Source organism: Podarcis erhardii, assembly GCF_964252035.2.
Source record: "Podarcis erhardii genome assembly, chromosome: 9".
Lineage (NCBI taxonomy): Eukaryota > Metazoa > Chordata > Lepidosauria > Squamata > Lacertidae > Podarcis > Podarcis erhardii.
In genome coordinates this window covers 75,586,054-75,605,075 of record NC_138512.1, presented here as the reverse complement: position 1 = coordinate 75,605,075, position 19,022 = coordinate 75,586,054, and the positions used below count along the sequence as shown (strand labels likewise).

The 19,022-nt window shown below is 45.8% G+C and overlaps 1 protein-coding gene across 6 annotated transcripts in view; it reads left to right on the top strand.

Moving 5' to 3' along the window:
- SLC4A11 (solute carrier family 4 member 11) overlaps positions 1-19,022 on the top strand; it is a 252,993-nt gene that overhangs the window by 141,110 nt on the left and 92,861 nt on the right. The gene's annotated exons all lie outside the window — the stretch shown is intronic.

Below are 19,022 nucleotides of genomic sequence, written 5' to 3'. Positions count from 1 at the left end.
GCAAGTAGATAAATAGGGACCGCTTACCAGCGGGAAGTTAAACGGCGTTCCGTGTGCTGCGCTGGCTCGCCAGATGCAGCTTGTCACGCTGGCCACGTGACCCGGAAGTGTCTGCGGACAGCACTGGCTCCCGGCCTATAGAGTGAGATGAGCGCACAACCCTAGAGTCTGGCAAGGGGTACCTTTACCTTTACCTTTAAGCTTAACCATGGTTTACAGTGTTGTGCAAACGAGAATGAGGCCGTTTCTCATTTTGCACAAGGGGTTGTCTTGGCACATGTTAGAGGACTCGGTTGTGTGGCGGCGCATAGGTGTTCAAAATGGGAAGGCTGCCCTTAATAATATATCCTTTTTCTGCCATGCTTGGAAAATACTTCCATCTTCCCAGAGAGAGATTTGTAAAAAGTTGGGAAACACTGAATTAGCCCCTAAAGTGTGAAGACTTAACAGAACGATCTCCCCCCACAAAAAACACACACCTAAGGCTACGGATACATGTGTGTGGCATCCTGTTGAAGTCAATTTTGAAGACACAGGCTGCTTTCTATTTGCCGAAGAATTGGACTTTTTTTTATTTGAAACTCTGTTTGCTTGGGCGTTTGTGTCATGTTTCTATATGCAACAAGGTGTATAATGGTACAGTTGATCGCATCAGGAGGAGAACAAAGCACGGGCACAACAGAGGCACAAAGCGTCGTCTCCATCAATTTTTACAATACATAATTTCCCCCATAATGTCCCGCTTGTCTTCGCTTCCATCTGCGCTGTTTGCTGACTGTGTTAGCACAACAGCAGGTGCCTGAGCTTCTGGGAAATCTCATTCCGTGCCAGGGGTTGTCAAATATTTTGGGCCTATGGATACATTTCCAGATGGGGGAAACTGTTGTGAGAATTGCACACACACACACACACACACACACACACACATACACACGCTGCAACCAAGCACACACCACAAATCTCTTCAGTTGCCTGCAACAGAATGCTGCCTCCAAGCTTAATTTCAGCAAGAGGAAAGGTGGGGGAAGGGGACACTGTGGGCACCAAGGAAGGCCTCTGCAGATGTGCCCTTGGGCATCACACTGGTAACCCCCTGTAAAGCCCATTTGAACCCTGCTGCCAGTCACCTCGATGCCCCAATGGCCTGGTTCAGTATAAAGCACTTCCTTTGTTCTTAAAATTGAAAGGAAAGGCTGTAGCTGTCAGGAACAGGTCAGCAAGAAATCACAAGGCATCAGTGAAGTTAACTGTTTACTCATGGAAACAAAGTTTGTGCAGGCCTATTGAGCTCAGCAGCTCGAATTGGTAGATCTTGCCCCTGTTGTGGAGACTGAAGATCCCACAGTTCCCTAAGTCTCCTTCCTTCCCGGGTCCTTCCCAAGCAATCTGAGACTATGCCGCCATGCCTGAATTTGCTCCTCCCTCTTCATACCTCTTCTGGTTCTGGGAGACCATTGGGGAGGGGAGCTGGTTGCCGCAGGAGTGGGAGACTCCCTGGATTCTTCAGCCTCATCTCTGCCTCTTGGCCCTTCCCCTACTCTCCAACCTTTGCTTTGGCCTCTGATTCTGGACTGCTTTCTGCCACAGACTCTCCCAGCTCACGAAACCCTGGTGCCTCTTCCTCCCAGTCTGCTCCCTCTTCTCCCTCTGACCACGCGTTGTCGACCCACCACTAATCCCTTGGCTCTGAGCTTTCTTCCCCTGGCAATTCCCAGCGGTTGCCTCCTTCCCACTCTTCTGCATCCAGCCAGTCCATGGCAGTAGCTCAGCTGGAAAACTGCCGCCAGTCAGTTTAGACCACACTGAGTTAAATGGACCAGTGCTCTGATTTGGCACAAAGCAATTTCGTATGTTTCTGTGACCCTGTGTAGCGCATCTCTCTCTCTCTCTCTCTGGCTAGGCTGCCCTTCTCTGCATTAGCTCCTGCTATGTTTCTCTCCCACGAACTGCGATGTATATCTTTCCACCCTTCTCCTTGCACCACGAGGTGCTTTCTTTTTTTTTTTAAATAATTTTTTATTAAGGTTTTAAAGATTACAGAAAAAAAAGAAATAATAACAATCAAGGAAAAACAGAAAAAACAATACATATAAAAGAAAAACATCATCAAAAACCAAAAACAGAAGAAAAAAGATTAAAAAAAACAAGTCAAACCTGTACATCACTTACTTACATTCACTTATTTCCTTGACCTCCTCACACCTCCCATTTTTGTATTCTAATTCAATTTGTTATTTCAGCAAATCCTTCCAACCTTATTTTTATCTTAATAATTTGTCTTAATATACTATAATTTTACATTCTCTCTTTCACCAACTCATTTTTACTTAATCCTTTATGTCATTTCTACTAAAACCACATAATTTTCTTTTCCCAACATTTTTCTAACAATCCTTAATTTTTGCCATATTTTTGAAGATAAACTTTGAATTTTTTCCAATCTTCTTCCACCAACTCTTCTCCTTGGTCCCAGATTCTGCCAGTCATCTCAGCCAGTTCCATGTACTCCATCACCTTCATCTGCCATTCTTCCCGGGTGGGTAGATCTTGTGTCTTCCAATACTTTGCGATGAGTATTCTTGCTGCTGTTGTGGCGTACATAAAAAAGTTCTATCCTCCTTTCACACCAATTGGCCTACCATGCCCAAGAGAAAGGCCTCTGGTTTCTTCTGGAAGGTATATTTAAATACCTTTTTCATTTCATTATAGATCATCTCCCAGAAGGTCTTAATCTTTGGGCATGTCCACCAAAGGTGAAAGAATGTACCTTCAATCTCTTTACATTTCCAACATTTATTATCGGGCAAATGATAAATTTTTGCAAGCTTGACTGGTGTCAAGCACCACCTATAAATCATTTTCATTATATTTTCTCTTAAGGCATTACATGCCGTAAACTTCATACCTGTGATCCATAATTTTTCCCAGTCAGCCATCATAATGTTGCTTTCTTCTCTCTGCACCTTGAGATACACCAGCGCTGACAATGCAATAAGCCCGACAGCCCCCGGAGAGTTGGGTGGGGAGGTGGACGCAGGGCGAGCCGAGGCGAAATGAGGGGCAGCTAAATTTAGTACCTTCCCCTTGGGGTGTGCATGGAGGAATGCCAGAATGTCGGCCTGCTCATTTTGCCCCCGCTGCGTCCGTGTCTTGCTATTCTGTTTACGCAATCGGTTGTGCCATTATTTGCCTCTCTGCTATTCGAAAAATCCTGCCCTTGTGAATTAGCATTGTTTGACTGCAGAGGAAAAAACCCTCGCCGGAATGAATAGAGGATGCCGGCCCCTTGCTCTTAGCTTTCCCCGGCTGGTCTAAGGCCGTTTCCCCTGCTGCTTTCGGAAGCTGCAAGTTACGTGACTCCCATCGCCTGCTGAACCCAAACATGCGCCGTATAACGCTTGGCCCACAGCTGTGAGACGTCTGTCTTGCAGTGCAGAGAGGAGTCCGGCTCGTAGCTGTCAACTTTTCCCTTTTCTTGTGAGGAACCCTATTCGGAATAAGGGAATTTCCCTTAAAAAAAGGGAGAAGTTGACAACTGTGGTCTGGCTGCCGGATGAGGCCAAAGGCCCATCCAATCCAGTGGCCAGTCAGATGCGGCGATGGGGGCAAGACCTGAGTTCTGCCTGGAACTGCCTGCCTGTTAACATTGGACAGGCAGCTTTGCTATGCTGTTTTACGACTTCTTCTAAAAACTTCACTCCATGCCGGGAAGGCTACCCAGATACATCGTTTAGTTATATATACATTAGTTTTTTTAAAAAAAAAAAAAAATTCTGCTGGTTTCTATCTGTGCATCATGGATGATCGCTTTATATACCCTGCCTAGAGATGTGCAGTGGAACCTTGGTTCTCAAACTTAATCTGTTTGACTCCCAAAACCGTTCAAAAACCAAGGCATGGCTTCCGATTGGCTGCAGGAGCTTCCTGCAGTTAAACTGAAGCTGCGTCGGACGTTCAGCTTCCGAAAAACGTTCGAAAACCGGAACACTTAATTCGGGGTTTCCGGCGTTCGGGAGCCGATTTGTTCGTCAGCTAAGCCGTTTGAGAAACAAGGTATGACTGTATTTCTTTTTGATTAAGCGGTTTGCAAGTTTCCCCAAGTAAATAATAACAGGGCATGAGAGAGGTTGGCGCATTTTGGAGAAGGTGGCGCACCTCTTTATGCACGTCCAGAAACTGGCAATCCGTTCTCTAAAATGGGGGGGGGGAATTGAATAAAATATTGCGGGGTGCAGATAAGCCCTGCCCCCTACATCATTGATCACACACCATTTGAATGCCAATGCCCATCAACTTTGGGGGAGGCTAGGCCCCCACAAATATTTTATTGGCGGGGTTGAAAGGACCTCAGCTCCTAGGAGTTGGCCTTTATGCTCTAAAATAACATGTTATCCTTCCTGTTACTCTTCTTCCTAAACTCTAGTGGGCTCTTAGGGCTACAGGTAAGGGCCATTCCATATTTTGTCTTGATCTTGTGGATCTAGGGATCTTAGTGGACCACAAGCTTAGCACAAGTCAACAGTGTGATCCAGCAGCAAATAAAGCCAATGCTATTCTAGGCTGCATCGACAGGGTCAAAGGAAGTACTCCTCTATTGTGCTTTGGTCAGACGACACCACTATTGTTTCTAGTTCTGGGTACCACAATTGAAGAAGGATGTGGACAAGCTGGAGCATGTACTGTACCAACCAAGATGTACTTGGCCAACCAAGATGATCAAAGGCCTGAAAACCAAGCCTGATGAGGAACGGTTGAGGGAATTGGGTATGTTTAACCAGGAAAAGAGGAGACAGAGAGGAGATCTGATAGGCATCTCAAGCATTGTCGCTTGAGAGAGGGAACAAGCTCGTTTTCTCCCGCTCTGGAGGGTAGAACTCGAACCCAAGGCTTCACGTTACAAGAAAGGAGATTTTGACTAAACGTCAGGAAGAGCTTTCTGGTGGTAAGAGCTGTTGGAGAGTCGAACGGACTCTCTCGCTCCCTGGACCAAAGACTTGGTTTGGGGTTCGTTGGCTAAGTCCTCACATCCATCACTATTTGATGGAAGGGAGAAATTCCTACTTGAAGGTGTGGTATTGCTTTGAGAGCAATTTCTTGGGAATGGTTTGCACAGAGGCCACTGCACATCTCAGAGACTCGCTTCGAACAACAAAGTGTTAAATAAAATTTGAAGCCGTCCGCTCGCTATGCATGGGCTCATAGGTATGACTCATGCAACCTCAGTCTTCAGAAGGCTGTTAGAATATAAATTTCTCTGGGCGTTAGTGCTTCCTAGAAATTGCGCGGCACGCTTAGTTTCTAAAGTATCTCTTCCAAATCATTATGCACTGTAGAGGAGCAATTTAAAAATGCAGTGCATTCGAATTTAATCTAAGCACACAGGCTGTTCAATTATTATTGTTATTGCCCATTAGACTGCTGCTGCCACATTCTGAAATTAATGATTAATTGAACTCCACAGCTGCACGGAAATGTGTCCCAGTTTCCTGCAAAAACCGGCAATTTTGGTTGAGGTAGGAAGGCTAAGGCCTGTTAAGGGTTGTCCATTTTGGCGGAGGCTGATTTCTCCCTTGGTTGTATTGGTCCATGGATGTCCCAGCCAATCAGGGAACATGTCGAAATACTACATAGCCAATCAGATTTGATCTGCAAGTTGATGCAAGCGAGAGCAATTGCAATAATTAAACGTTTTCACAAGGAGTGCTGAAACATTGCCAGAGACAGACATCCTTTTTTGGCGTGATTGACACCATTTGTCAAAACGAAACGAAACACCTTGCTCTGCTAATCTTTAAACGTTAAGTTTTAATTTGTGCTCAGGAGGCGTGCCTAGTCTTTGCTCAGTGCTTCGTTCTCATATCTGAGAAGCGGTTTTGGTATACAGTCATACCTCATGTTACGTTTGCTTCATGTTACGTTTTTTCAGGTTGCGTCACGCGGCAACCCGGAAGTACCGGAAAGGGTTATTTCCAGGTTTCGCTGCTCGCGCATGCGCAGTAGTGCTAAATCATGCTTCGCGCATGCGCACAAGCGCCAAATCATGCTGCGCACCGGCGCAGATATGGCGCTTCAAGTTGCAGGCTTTTCATGTTGCGAACGGGCCTCCGGAACGGATCCCGTTCGCAACCAGAGGTACCACTATGCTGCAGCAAGCTGGCACCTAGCTACCCTCAGGCGGAATATTTTTAAATAAGAAAATAAATGAAAACATAAGAAGGGTCCACATCTAGGCCAGTATCCTGTTCTCGCAGTGGCCAACCAGATGTGTCATCTGGGAATGCCAACAGCAGGATTCGAACACAAGAGCCCTTTTACATTCTGTGGTTTCCAGCAACTGATATTCATAAGCGTCACTGCCTCTGACTGTAGAGACAGAAGAGAGCCATCAGGGCTGGTAGCCATCGATAGGCCTCTTCCTCCTTCTCCCAAAAAATCTGGGAGGGGAAGTCCTTTTACGTCTGCTACTGCCTCTTCTTCAGTTGACAGAGACCATGCTTGTACAGTGGTGCCCCGCAAGACGAATGCCTCGCAAGACGAAAAACCCGCTAGACGAAAGGGTTTTCCGTTTTTCGAGGCCCTTCGCAAGACGAATTTCCCTATGGGCTTGCTTCGCAAGACGAAAACGTCTTGCGAGTCTTGCAAGTTTTCCCCCTTTTCCCCCCTTTTTCTAAGCCGCTAATAGCCGCTAAACCACTAATAGCGCTAATCCGCTAAGCCGCTAATAGGGATGCTTCGCAAGACGAAAAAACCGCAAGACAAAGAGACTTGCGGAACGAATTATTTTCATCTTGCGAGGCACCACTGTATATTCTTTTTTCTTTTTTTACTATTTATATTTTATTGAGATTATATTTTTTTAAAAAAAACAATTTTTATTAATTTTCCATTTAAACATATATAATCACATCATTATTATCGATATTACTTCTTCGACTCTTTAGAGCCTATCGACTTCCTTCCCTCCCACCTGATGGCTTTCAAAAGTAATCTTTATATCACAGCATCTTATATATCTCCCAATTCTAATATTCTAATTCATGGCAAGATACCTCAAAATTTAAATAAATATAGAAAGGCCAGAAATTTCTCATTACAAGACTTCGGGTAACCCTGCTAGTGTTGTTAATTGCTTGCAATGATCTTTCAAATATTGTATAAATTTGCTCCAGTCCTTTTGGAATACTTGATCGCGTTGTTTTCTGATTTTTCCCATCAGCTTTGCCAGTTCCGCAAAGTTCTTCATCTGCCACTCTTCTTTTATTGAGATTATAATAGTGAGTTAAAGGAAATAAAAGGGAGGGGGAAAGAATAGAAAAGAGAAAAATAAAGAGGATACATTAAAAACATTATAAAAAGCAAAGGAAAACAGCAGTAAGAAAATAACCATAAAGTATAGGGACGCGGGTGGCGCTGCGGGTTAAACCACAGAGCCTAGGACTTGCCGATCAGAAGGTCGGCAGTTCGAATCCCTGCGACGGGATGAGCTCCCATTGCTTGGTCCCTGCTCCTGCCAACCTAGCAGTTCGAAAGCACGTCAAAGTGCAAGTAGCTAAATAGGTACCACTTCAGTGGGAAGGTAAACGGTGTTTCCGTGTGCTGCTCTGGTTCGCCAGAAGCGGCTTAGTCCTGCTGGCCACATGACCCGGAAGCTGTATGCCGGCTCCCTCGGCCAATAAAGCGAGATGAGCGCCGCTACCCCAGAGTCGGTCACGACTGGACCTAATGGTCAGGGGTCCCTTTACCTTTAATTTATAATTAAGGTTACAAAACTTTTGAGTATATATGTAGAGGTATAAATTAATCACTGGGATATATGTTGATTTAGGTGCCACTATAGTTTCGATAAATACGTTTCATCATTAAATTTGTCCATGCTACGTAATGGTAAACTACCTTAAAAGCCTTTTCAGGAGAGGTGGGTTTTTTTTTTTGGAATTAACATATCAGCCTGATGGAACAGAATCCAGGAGGAAGAGAGTCTACAGTGACGACCATTACATTTTTATCCCACCTTTTCTCTGAAGAGGTACAGGTGCTGCACATAATTCTTCGCCTCCCCATTTTATCCCCACAATGACCGTGTGAGGTAGGTTAGAGTGAAATAAGAGTGTCCCAATGAGCTTTGTGGTTGGCCCAGGATCTGAACCCAGGTCTCCCAGGTCCGGTTCAAACACTCGTAACCACAATTGGCATTTGGAGTTGAGCCTGGAAACCGACTGACAGAAAACGCAGCCAGGCCAGAATTCAGGTGATATCCTTGGGTCCGCCGGGTCCCGTTCAGCAATCCGCCTGCCGAATTCTGTGCCAGCCAAAGTTTCTGCAACTGTCTCCAAACGCAGTCCCAGGCGTCGTGCAGTGCAGTAGTCTAACCTAGATTGCTAAAACGGCGTTGATACAGAAGCCAGTACCATACCCTCCAACATTTCTCCGATGAAAATACAGTGGACGCTCGGGTTTCGAACATGATCCATGCGGGATGCACATTCGCAGCCCACAGTGGCGTGTCTGCGCACGTGCGGGTTGCGATTCGGCGCGCCTGTGCATGCGCAAAGCGCGATTTAGCGCTTCTGCGCAACCGCGAAACCCGGAAGTAACCCGTTCTGGTACTTTTGGGTTTCAGCAGGTGCGTGAAGTGTCTGTGACCCGAGGTATGACTGTAGGTGTACAGCAGGACATTGTGGGATCAAATTGGAAACCGGGACGGCTTCTGTAAATCCAAGACTGTCCTTGGAAAACAGGGACACTTGGAGGATGTGCAACGCTCCCTTTTGTCTGTGACCTTTCTGGCTTCGCTACTGGTCTTGAACATGATGGCGATTATTGCAAAGGCAGAATTTCTGGTGGTTTGGGGGGGGGGCTTGTAGCTTGCTGTGGCTGCTCTCATTTTCCCTTCCAACCCCCTAAGTCACTGACTAGATGGACAACTGACCTAGTTGTCCCCCTGCCCCATTGATAGGTCAGACCGCTCTCGTAATAGCATTCAACTCCTGTTTTAATAGACCATTGGGAACAGACGTTTTATACCCTTTAAAACTATGTTCTGAGCTCTCTGGGAGCACTTAACTCCTAACAGGCTCATCTGAGCCATGCGATTGAAAGCAACAACCCCTTACTGTTCATGTTGTTGTTTATTAGGTTTAGAAAACATGCCCAGAGCCTCGAGGCGTTTGGATGCATGTGCATAATGCAAGTATAATAAATCTCATACTTGCGCTGTCATAGGCTTGCTTTTAAAACTGTCAATGTGCTAAACTTTAGCATAATTTTGCCTGGGGGAGTGAAGGAGAGGGAGGGAAAAAAGAACAGGGTTTGCACAATTTATTGAAGCTAGTCAAGTTGGAAGTCTGTCTTGTGGAATTCAGGGCTGCGCTATGTTTTTAAATGGTCCCCCCCCCCCATCCCACCTTAGAATCATAGAATAACAGAATTGGAAGGAATCCTGAAGATAGTTTAGTCCAATACCCTGCAATGCAGTTGTCCCGGATGGGGATCAAACCTGCAACCTTGGCGTGATCAGCGCCACGCCACGCTCCCAACAACTGAGCTATCCAGGCTGACATTGGGACATTTTGTATACAGTGGTACCTTGGTTCTCAGACTTAATCCATTCTGGAAGTCCGTTCCAAAACCAAGGCGCGCTTTGGTCATGCAAAACGGATCAATCCGTTCCAGACTTTTAAAAACAACCTCTAAAACAGCAATTTAAGATGAATTTTACTATCTAACGAGACCATTGAGCAATAAAATGAAAGCAATAAACAATGTACTGCAGTCACACAATCAATCAATCAATCAATCAGTAGTTGAACTGGGTTCCACACAGTCACAGAAACAAAAAGCAAAGAGCCAGAAAAACACAAAATAAATAGCAAAAACAGATAGACCTCAGTGTAACACTCTAAACCAGTGTTTCTCAACCTGTGGGTCCCCAGATGTTGTTGGACTACATCTCCCATCATTCCTAGCCAGCATGGTCAGGGATGATGGGAGTTGTAATCCAACAACATCTGGGGACCCACAGGTTGAGAGCCGTTGCAATGGAAGCGTAACACTCAAAACGGAGCTTGTTTGGCTTCCGAAAAAAGTTTGCAAACCAGAACACTTACCTCTGGGTTTGCAGTGTTTGGGTTCCAAGTTGTTTTAGTACCAAGGCATTTGAGAACCAAGGTACCACTGTATTGGAAAAGAACTGTGCTGTACCCTACACATGGCAGGTCTTTTTTTGGGGGTGGGGTGGGGTAAGGATAAGAGCATTCAGAAATATGACCTGAGTCTGCCTCTCAGGTTTCTGAGGCCAGTTCCATGTCTTAAGAGCAAAGGCGGATTCGTAGAACCATGTTAAATTATGTGCCCAAGAAGTTACTAGTCCTTAGGAAGGTATCTGACGAGTCTGCAGGTTTGTGATAGCTTTAGTGGTGGGAGGAAGTAGCTCTGTGTATAGTAACTACTACAACATCCCAGCAGAATGAAAAATACGGGGAATTAGATCTGAGCGTTGTTGCTCAAAGGTAGGAGAATAATGCAGCTATTTAGAATCGGAGAATTGTAGAGTTTGAAAGGACATCAAGGGTCATCTAGTCCAAGCCTCTGCAATGAAGGAATCTCAGCCTCTGAAGATAAAGGGTTGATTCACACATTCTGTCTTTCAAGTACAAGGTGTCTGCTTTGGATAATTCCTGTACCCTGGACTTGCAAGCATTTTGCATTGTCCTAGACCAGGGGTCGGCAAACTTTTTCAGCAGGGGGCCGGTCCACAGTCCCTCAGACCTTGTGGGGGGCCAGACTATATTTTGGTGGGAAAATAATGAACGTATTCCTGTGCCCCACAAATCACCCAGAGATGCATTTTAAATAAAAGCACACATTCTACTCATGTAAAAACACCAGGCAAGCCCCACAAATAAGCCAGATATGCATTTTAAATAAAAGAACACATTCTACTCATGTAAAAATACGCTGATTCCCGGACCGTCCGCGGGCCAGATTGAGAAGGTGATTGGGCCAGATCCAGCCCCCGGGCCTTAGTTTGCCTACCCATGTCCTAGACCTAGACAACCAGCGCCAAGAGGAAAACACAAGTTATTTGGTGGTGACGCCATTTCTCGTTCCACAGCACAATTTGATTGATTGATTGATTGTATTTCTACCGCACTGTTCAAAGGAATACCAAAGCAGCTTCCAAGAAAAATATTTAAAATACATTAAAACATCAGTATTACAGTATTTTAATATTTTTTTGGATGCCCAGAGTGGCTGGGGAAGCCCAGCCAGATGGGCGGGGTATAAATAATAAATTATTATTATTATTATTATTAGTCATTAAAAACTTCCCTAAACAGGGCTGCCTTCAGATGTCTTCTAAACACTATCAACAAATAAGCAACTAAATAAGCTAAACATCGCAGTTACAGCAAAATCCCTATTATACGATTATCAAATCAATATGGGCGTTTCTAACCTGTAAAATAACATCAGCATTAACCACATATCAGCTAGAAATATTTGTGTGTGTACCCAGACGCAGGGACACCTGAAATGCAGGGACACCTGAAATCTTCAGCTCATTGTACATCTCCTTTAGCAAAATGACAAACTTGAGTCTGAGAGGCTTTCTGTTGGGGAAACTGAAAGGTGAGCCCATTTCTGTTTCCAGATTCAAGATTGTGAATATTGGACGGTGCCAACTGGGGAGGAGTTTAGCTCCATTCAGGAACACCTGCTTTGCATGCAGAAGGTCCCGGGTTCCAATCCTGACATCTCCAGGAAAGGCTGGAGAGAGCCCTATCTGAAATCTTGGAGAGCTTCTGCCAGTCAGTGTAGACAGTACTGAGCAATATGGGACCAAGGACAAGTCATTTTTTTATTTCCCCCGTCTGTGCTCACTCTTTTACTAGCTGGCTTGTTTCCTAATGGCAAATGCTTCTCCGTGCATCTGTGCCTGAGGTCGAAAACAAGAAAGAAAAAAGTTTCTGGCAGTGGTTGTGTCCAAACCCCCCCCCCCCTTTTCCTAAATCATTATTATTATTTTCTCGGTGGTAGCAATTTGGTGGAGAGCCAGTTGGAAGGCAGGATGTGGCTTTGTTTAGCTGTAATAATGGGGCAGCCTTTACACTTTCTTGCACACAAACACCCACTTTTAATAAGGCTTGTCCCACCCTCCACACAATAGACCGTGCCGAGATACTGAATCGACAGTTTCCTGAAAAGCGCTCCAGACGCAACGCAGGCACACCCGGGGCAAACCACCCGGAAACTCAACCGGCAAGCGAGAGCTTCCAAAACATGGGGGGGGGGCGAGGGCAGGAGGTGGGTCCCGCTGCTGAGATTAACCCCCCCCCCCCGAAAGGAGGGGTTGCGTGGATATAAGAAGGAGCCCACTCTGTCGGCGCCAAGGAATTCCAGAGAGAGAGCCGTCCAGAGACAAGTGGTCTGGGACGGCATGGGTATCATTCTGCACACAATAGTTGCGTTTCCTCACATTAATAGCAAAGCCCTTTTCATGTCGCCAGGCACAATGCCGGCCCCGCGAGCTCCATCTGATAAATCCTATTTTAGAAACCCTGATGTCAGGGTGGGATGCCGGCCACTTTAGTGCTTCCTACTCCGAGAATGGAAAATGGATGGGCCAATTGTGTTCCCTGATAGGCCAGGCCTCTGTCCGTGTTTCCTGGTTGACAAGGGCAGCTCAAGAAGGGGGGAAAGAATTTAAATGTTTCTTAGGAACTTTGCTCGCCCGGCTTAAAGCCTTTGGAACGCTTGTGCGCAGTTCTCGCGTGCAGTTTTGAGGTCGGAGGCTGGAGGCTGGAGGGTTTTGTTTCAGATGGGCCAGGATAAACCCTGAATGAGCAAGGGGGAAGTCAAAATGGTCTGGCCTCTGTAGAGTTTGCAGAAGAGGCTGCTGTGTGTATGGGGAGGTCAGCAATGTCTAGGCAACACAATGACCGTGTACATACGCAATGGACAATCTTTATAGAATTCCTTGGGACACGGGTGGCGCTGTGGGTTAAACCACAGAGCCTAGGACTTGCCGATCAGAAGGTCAGCGGTTCGAATCCCCGTGACGGGGTGAGCTCCATTGCTCAGTTCCCTGCTCCCGGCAACCTAGCAGTCCGAAAGCACGTCAAAGTGAAAGTAGATAAATAGGTATTGCTCCGGTGGGAAGGTAAACGGCGTTTCCATGCGTTGCTCTGGTTCGCCAGAAACGGCTTAGTCCTGCTGGCCACATGACCCGGAAGCTGTACGCCGGCTCCCTCGGCCAATAAAGCAAGATGAGCGCCACAACCCCAGAGTCATCCACGACTGGACCTAATGGTCAGGCGTCCATTTACCTTTACCTATAGAATTCCTTCAAACCATAACAAGTACAATATGAAATTTTTCGTCTCTGAAAATATTTAAATGAAGTGAGGTACCAGACATTGTACAATGAAAGACAAGCTGTGAAGCTTTGTGTATTCAGCAAATATGATGTCCAACACTGAACAGTGATTCCGGATGTTGACTACTGTTTCATAGAATTCTTCGTCAGCGTGGTGGGAGGATATAGAATTGCTTCATAAACTGAAAATATTTTTTTTACAGACGATGGCCTGCATGCACATATCACTTTACAAAAATTATAAACTATAATACAAACAGTAATGAAAAAGAGTGGATACCCCATCTTATTTCGAATGAATATATGAAAATATCAAATGCTGTGTATATGGGGTGGCCAGGCGCTGCCCGGGTCTAGAGATTCCTTCCACTGCTCAAATAAGGCAAGCTCTGGTCTCAGGGTGCCCATGTGTCCTACTTTGCAGAAGACAGTCCTCTACTTGAATGGCTGCCAGGGTATCTGAAGAAATGTGCATGCACACGAAAGCTCATACCAACAACTAACTTAGTTGGTCTCTAAGGTGCTATTGGAAATATTTTTTTTTTTATTTATTTTGTTTCGGCTGCCAAGGGGACAGTCTTCTGCCAGAAGCCATCCCCTCCTGCAATAGCTGCCCAGGACAAATCTGGCTTTAAGGGACCATGGTGGAAGTTGCTCGTCTATTGCAAGCACCTCGACACCAGACCGAGCAGGGATGCGGGCAATCTGGGTACCATATTCCTTTTCTATGGTGAGATTGCTTGCATCTTAAAAAGAGATGCAATCACAGTGGTACCTTGGTTCTCAAATGCCTTGGTACTCAAACAACTTGGAAGTAAGTGTTCTGGTTTGTGAACTTTTTTCGGAAGCTGGACGTGCCCTGTTTTGAGAGAGTGCCATGCTTCCGTTTTGAGTGCCACACTTCCATGTTGAGTGTTACACTGAGGTCTGTCTGTTTTTGCTGTTTATTTTGTGTTTTTGAGCATCAGCTGCTGGAAACCAGAGGATCTGGGAGTGCTCATGCGCTTGCAAGTTTCCCACAGGCAACTGATCCTGATCCGGCAGGCCCTCCATGCATTCTCTTGCGTCACCTGGCAGGTCACCCCAAATGGTCTCAGTTTAATTGCCCCTGGGCCTCGTATACACTTCAGAATGCAGGTTCTCGATGCATGGGATTTTTTCCCTTCCCCGTCTGACGGAATGAGCAAGTTATTGTGGGGTGCGATGAAACCTGCGGCTTCCAGGGGGTTGGAAATCTCAGCCCCTCCTACTCTGCCGCTGGGTGAGAAGTGAAATAGTCGCAGCTCAGGGGGTGCAACGGGTTCCTTTGATAAGAAAGCGAAAGGGGCTGCTATTTTTGAGAACTGGCGATGGCAACACAGCCGTCTCTTCGGCACGCATGCGAAGGAAAGAGCGCAGCCAGGCTCAGCGAGGGACCCAAAAGGGCGATGGAAACCTTATTGGATGTTTCACACCTCCTTCAACATGACATGGGCTTCCAGACACCTGATTATAAGCTCTCTGGGGTTGGGCAGAGGTTGCAATTTCTTAGGATCTCTTTTGTTTCTCTCCCTTGTTGCCGACATCTGCAGCACCACCCCAGGTCTCAGTCGCATCCCTGAAATTAAAATATATATATTAAAGAATAATAATGAGGTGGTCCTAAAAGCTCAGAAAAGACAAAAGAGAAAAACTCAACACAGGCCGGTTCTTGTTTTTCTTCAGATTTAGGTGCGAGCTATTTTCCTATTTTTAAGTATGATTCCAATTAGGTGTTTGTGTTTTCTTTCTGCAAATAGGAACGGATGACTAATTCTGACCTAGGAGAGAGAGATCCTGGGTAGAAATCTCTGAACAGCTCCCTCAGCTCCAGTAATGAGAGCTGCTTTTGAAGTATTAAAACAGCCGAAGAAAAAACGTAACGACGTCAGTTGTATAATGTCAGCAGAGCTCAGCAGCTCTTTACTGCATCTCAAGTGTTTTTGGGCATATCTTGCACCCCTTAAATCACCTGGTGCCCTCCAGGTATTTTGGACCAGAGCTCCCTCCCATCATCCTGGCTATTGGCTGTGTATGGGCACCATGTTGGGGAAGCTGGCTTTAGCAATCTTCAGCACAGCCCTGTAAGGCGAGGCAGGCTGCATTAGGAATATGTGTGTGTGCAGTTTAGGTTCCCCAGGACTCTCGGTGTTTCGCCTTGGTGCAGAAGAAGGTGTTTGTGATGCAGAGGCTGTGATAAGAGGACAGCTCAAACAGCCTTTGTCTATTCTCATTCATGATGACCTATGCACTTGTCCTGTGTGTGATGATCGTCCCCAACTCTGGCACTGAAACCTCCCAGCTAGGAAGAGGTCTTCGCAATCTGCAACCTTCCTGGCAGCCTGGTCCAGTTCCTCGTAGAACTGGTCCTTGGTTTGTACATCGGAGCATATAGTGGGTTCATAGTTGCTCAAGGTGTTGACTGGACTGGAGCAGGTTGCGAGGTGGAGGGAAAGCAACCGTTCTGAGCCCTTGGTCAGCAGTTCTTTCGCAGGCAGAAGGGAGCTACTCACTGTGAAGGTTACATCGTGCTTGTCTCTGTTGTGCCTCCACAGCTGTAGACATCAGTGTTCCTGAATACCAGTTCCTGAAAGCCACAGGAGGGGAGAGGCCTCTTTGTGCCCAGATTCTGCTTTTGGGGTTCCCTGATGAGGCATCAGGTTTGCCACTGTGAGAACAGAACGCTGGGCTAGATGGGCCATTGGCCGGATGATGATGATGATAATGATGACGACGACGACATAATAATAATAATAATAATAATAATAATAATAATAATAATAATACAGTAGACGCTTGGGTTGCGAACATGATCCGTGCAGGATGCACATTCACAACCCGTGTCTGTGCATGCGCGGGTTGCGATTCAGAGCTGCTGCGCATGCACGACCGCCGAAACCCAGAAGTAACCCGTTCCGGTACTTCCAGGTTTCGGTGGTCCGTGACCTGAAAAAAACACAACCTGAAGCATCTGTAACCCAAGGTATGACTGTAATATTCATTCATTCATTCCCCGCCCAGCCGGCTGCGTTTTCCCAGCCACTCTGGGTGGCTCCCAACAGAATACTAAAAACACAACAAAATATCAGACATTAAAAACTTCCCTAAACAGGGCTGCCTTCAGATGTCTTCTAAAAGTCAGATAGTTGCTTATTTCCTTGACATCTGATGTGAGGGCGTTCCACAGGGCGGGCACCACCACCAAGAAGGCCCTCTGCCTGGTTCCCTGTAACCTCACTTCTTGAAGGGAGGGAACCGCCAGAAAGCCTTTGGAGCTGGACCTCAGTGTCCGGGCTGAACGATGGGGGTGGAGACGCTCCTTCAGGTATCCTGGGCCTTTGAGGCCGTTTAGGGCTTTAGAGGTCAGCACCAACACTTTGAATTGTGCTTGGGAACATACTGGGAGCCAATGTAGGTCTTTCAGGACCGGTGTTATATGGTCTTGGTGGCAACAGCAGGACTCTTCTTCCATTCTTATGGCATAGGAAGAAGACTGACCACCTGGCTCTGCATAAGGCATCTTTCCAACGTTCCCCATTCATATCTCCCTAATTTTAAATCTGGTTCTCCTGATTTGCCCATTGATGGATTAAGGAAGCAAGTTGGTCTTTTTAACCCTCTGAAACTTGGGCCGCAAAGACATTTCTACCCCCCAAATCCTTCATAAATTTCATGCCCAAGTCAGCATATAATTACACTAATGGCGTGGGCATTCTGCCACTCAGGTTTTCGAAGGCAGATTTTGACTCGTCAGCAAAGCTATGCTAGATTCCTCTTGCATTGCATCTAATTATTTGCATATTTTTATTGGATTTCTCCACATCAGTTTTTGTTTTTTTTAAAGACAATAGGAGGCGGGGGGGGGGAATGTATGTTCTCTGAAGGAAGACAAGACAAGACTGTGGTTAGCAGTTCTGCTCTCGTCAGCATATTCGCTTCAATATTTCTTCGGCAAGTGGCAGGCATTTTTGCTGCAGGGCTGATGAATAGCCGGTTGCAATCCCTAGGAATTTAATGCACGTCACGAAAGGCTGGTGGGTTTTTTTTTTAAGAAACTGTATTTATGAAACAATAAGAAGTGCATGAGGTCAGGAGCATCTGTACTGGGCCGGAATGGCTGGCATGCGATCGTTCTGAAAACGGGGCCAAAACATATATTACCTCTTCACACGGGAAAGCTGTGAAGGCCGGCCTGTCTTCATAGATCATAGAAATGTAGAGTTGGAAAGGGGTCCCACGGGTCATCCAGTCCAGCCCCCTGCAATCTGCTATATTAGTAGTTCTGCAATGCTTCCTCATAGTTTCTGCATTATGGAGAGCCTATAGTGCAAAAAAAAAAAAAAGGCAGGAATGGGTGGGGATTAAAACCTGCAACAGGTGCTATAAAAGGAGTTGAGGGATTTCAGCAGCAAGTGAGAGGCATTTCCTGACTGGAAACAAATAATAATAATAACAATAAAAACTAATAATAATAATAATAATAATAATAATAATAATAATAATAATAATAATAGAATTTATATACCGCCCTATACCCAGAGGTCTCAGGGCGGTTCACAGAAAAGAGCACAATATATAAAATCAAAATAAATACAGTAACCCAATAACACACACAGGCCCCCAAAAGAGCCACATTTTAAAAGGGTATAGGATGCCAATCATGTCAACCAAAGGCCTGGTTAAAAGCAGCGTCACATCCAACTGCCTTGAAAACACTGTGAGCGCAAATCATCATCAATGCAACAAAAAGGGACATGTGTTCGGATCTCTCAAAGTCATTTTCGTTTTATAAGAAGCATGGAATCATGGAATTGTAGAAGAGTTGGAAGGGATCCTGAGGGACAGCGACTTAGAAAGTCCCGCCGGTGCCTGGGGATGCATGCGAGCTCTATGTCATGGGGGCGAGGCAGGGCCGGATTTAGGTTTGATGCGTCCCCAAGCTACTGAAGGTAATGGGGCCCTTTATATGTCCAGCTGTCCTTTGTCAACAACAAATCGCCACTGTTTTTTTGTGTTGCATATATGCTATATGGTAATTAATGGACCTAATAGGTATCTCAAGCCATTTGCACATGCAGAATGTAGGCACCCTATATATAGAAATGAGCAAACCAGTGATATTTTAGGGAGCAGGCTAGCAGGCGGGGCCCATTGCATGCATCATAGGAGCCTACACAACACAAAACACTGTTGCTGTAGGTAGGTTTTATTTCATTTCTTTTTTATCTTCTATTTCGGAAATGTACATCTAGGTTTTTTTCCTTTAATTTTTTGGGGGGCCCCCAAGAGAGTGAAGCCCTAAGCTATAGCTTGTTTAGCTTATACGTAAATCCGGCACTGGCCGGAGTGGTTGTGTCCCAGGTGTGTGCCGGCCCTGTGCTGCTTTTTTGGGCAGCGCTGGGCCTGCAGGAAGTCCAAGCCGTCGCGTCCTTCCCGGGCGCCCTCCAGCCAGGAATGATATAATATATATAATATAATTTATTATTTATACCCTGCCCATCTGGTTGGGCTTCCCCAGCCACTCTGGTCGGCTTCCAACAAAATATTAAAATACAGTAATGCATCAAACATTAAAAGCTTCCCTAAACAGGGCTGCCTTCAGATGTCTTCTAAAAGTCTGGTAGTT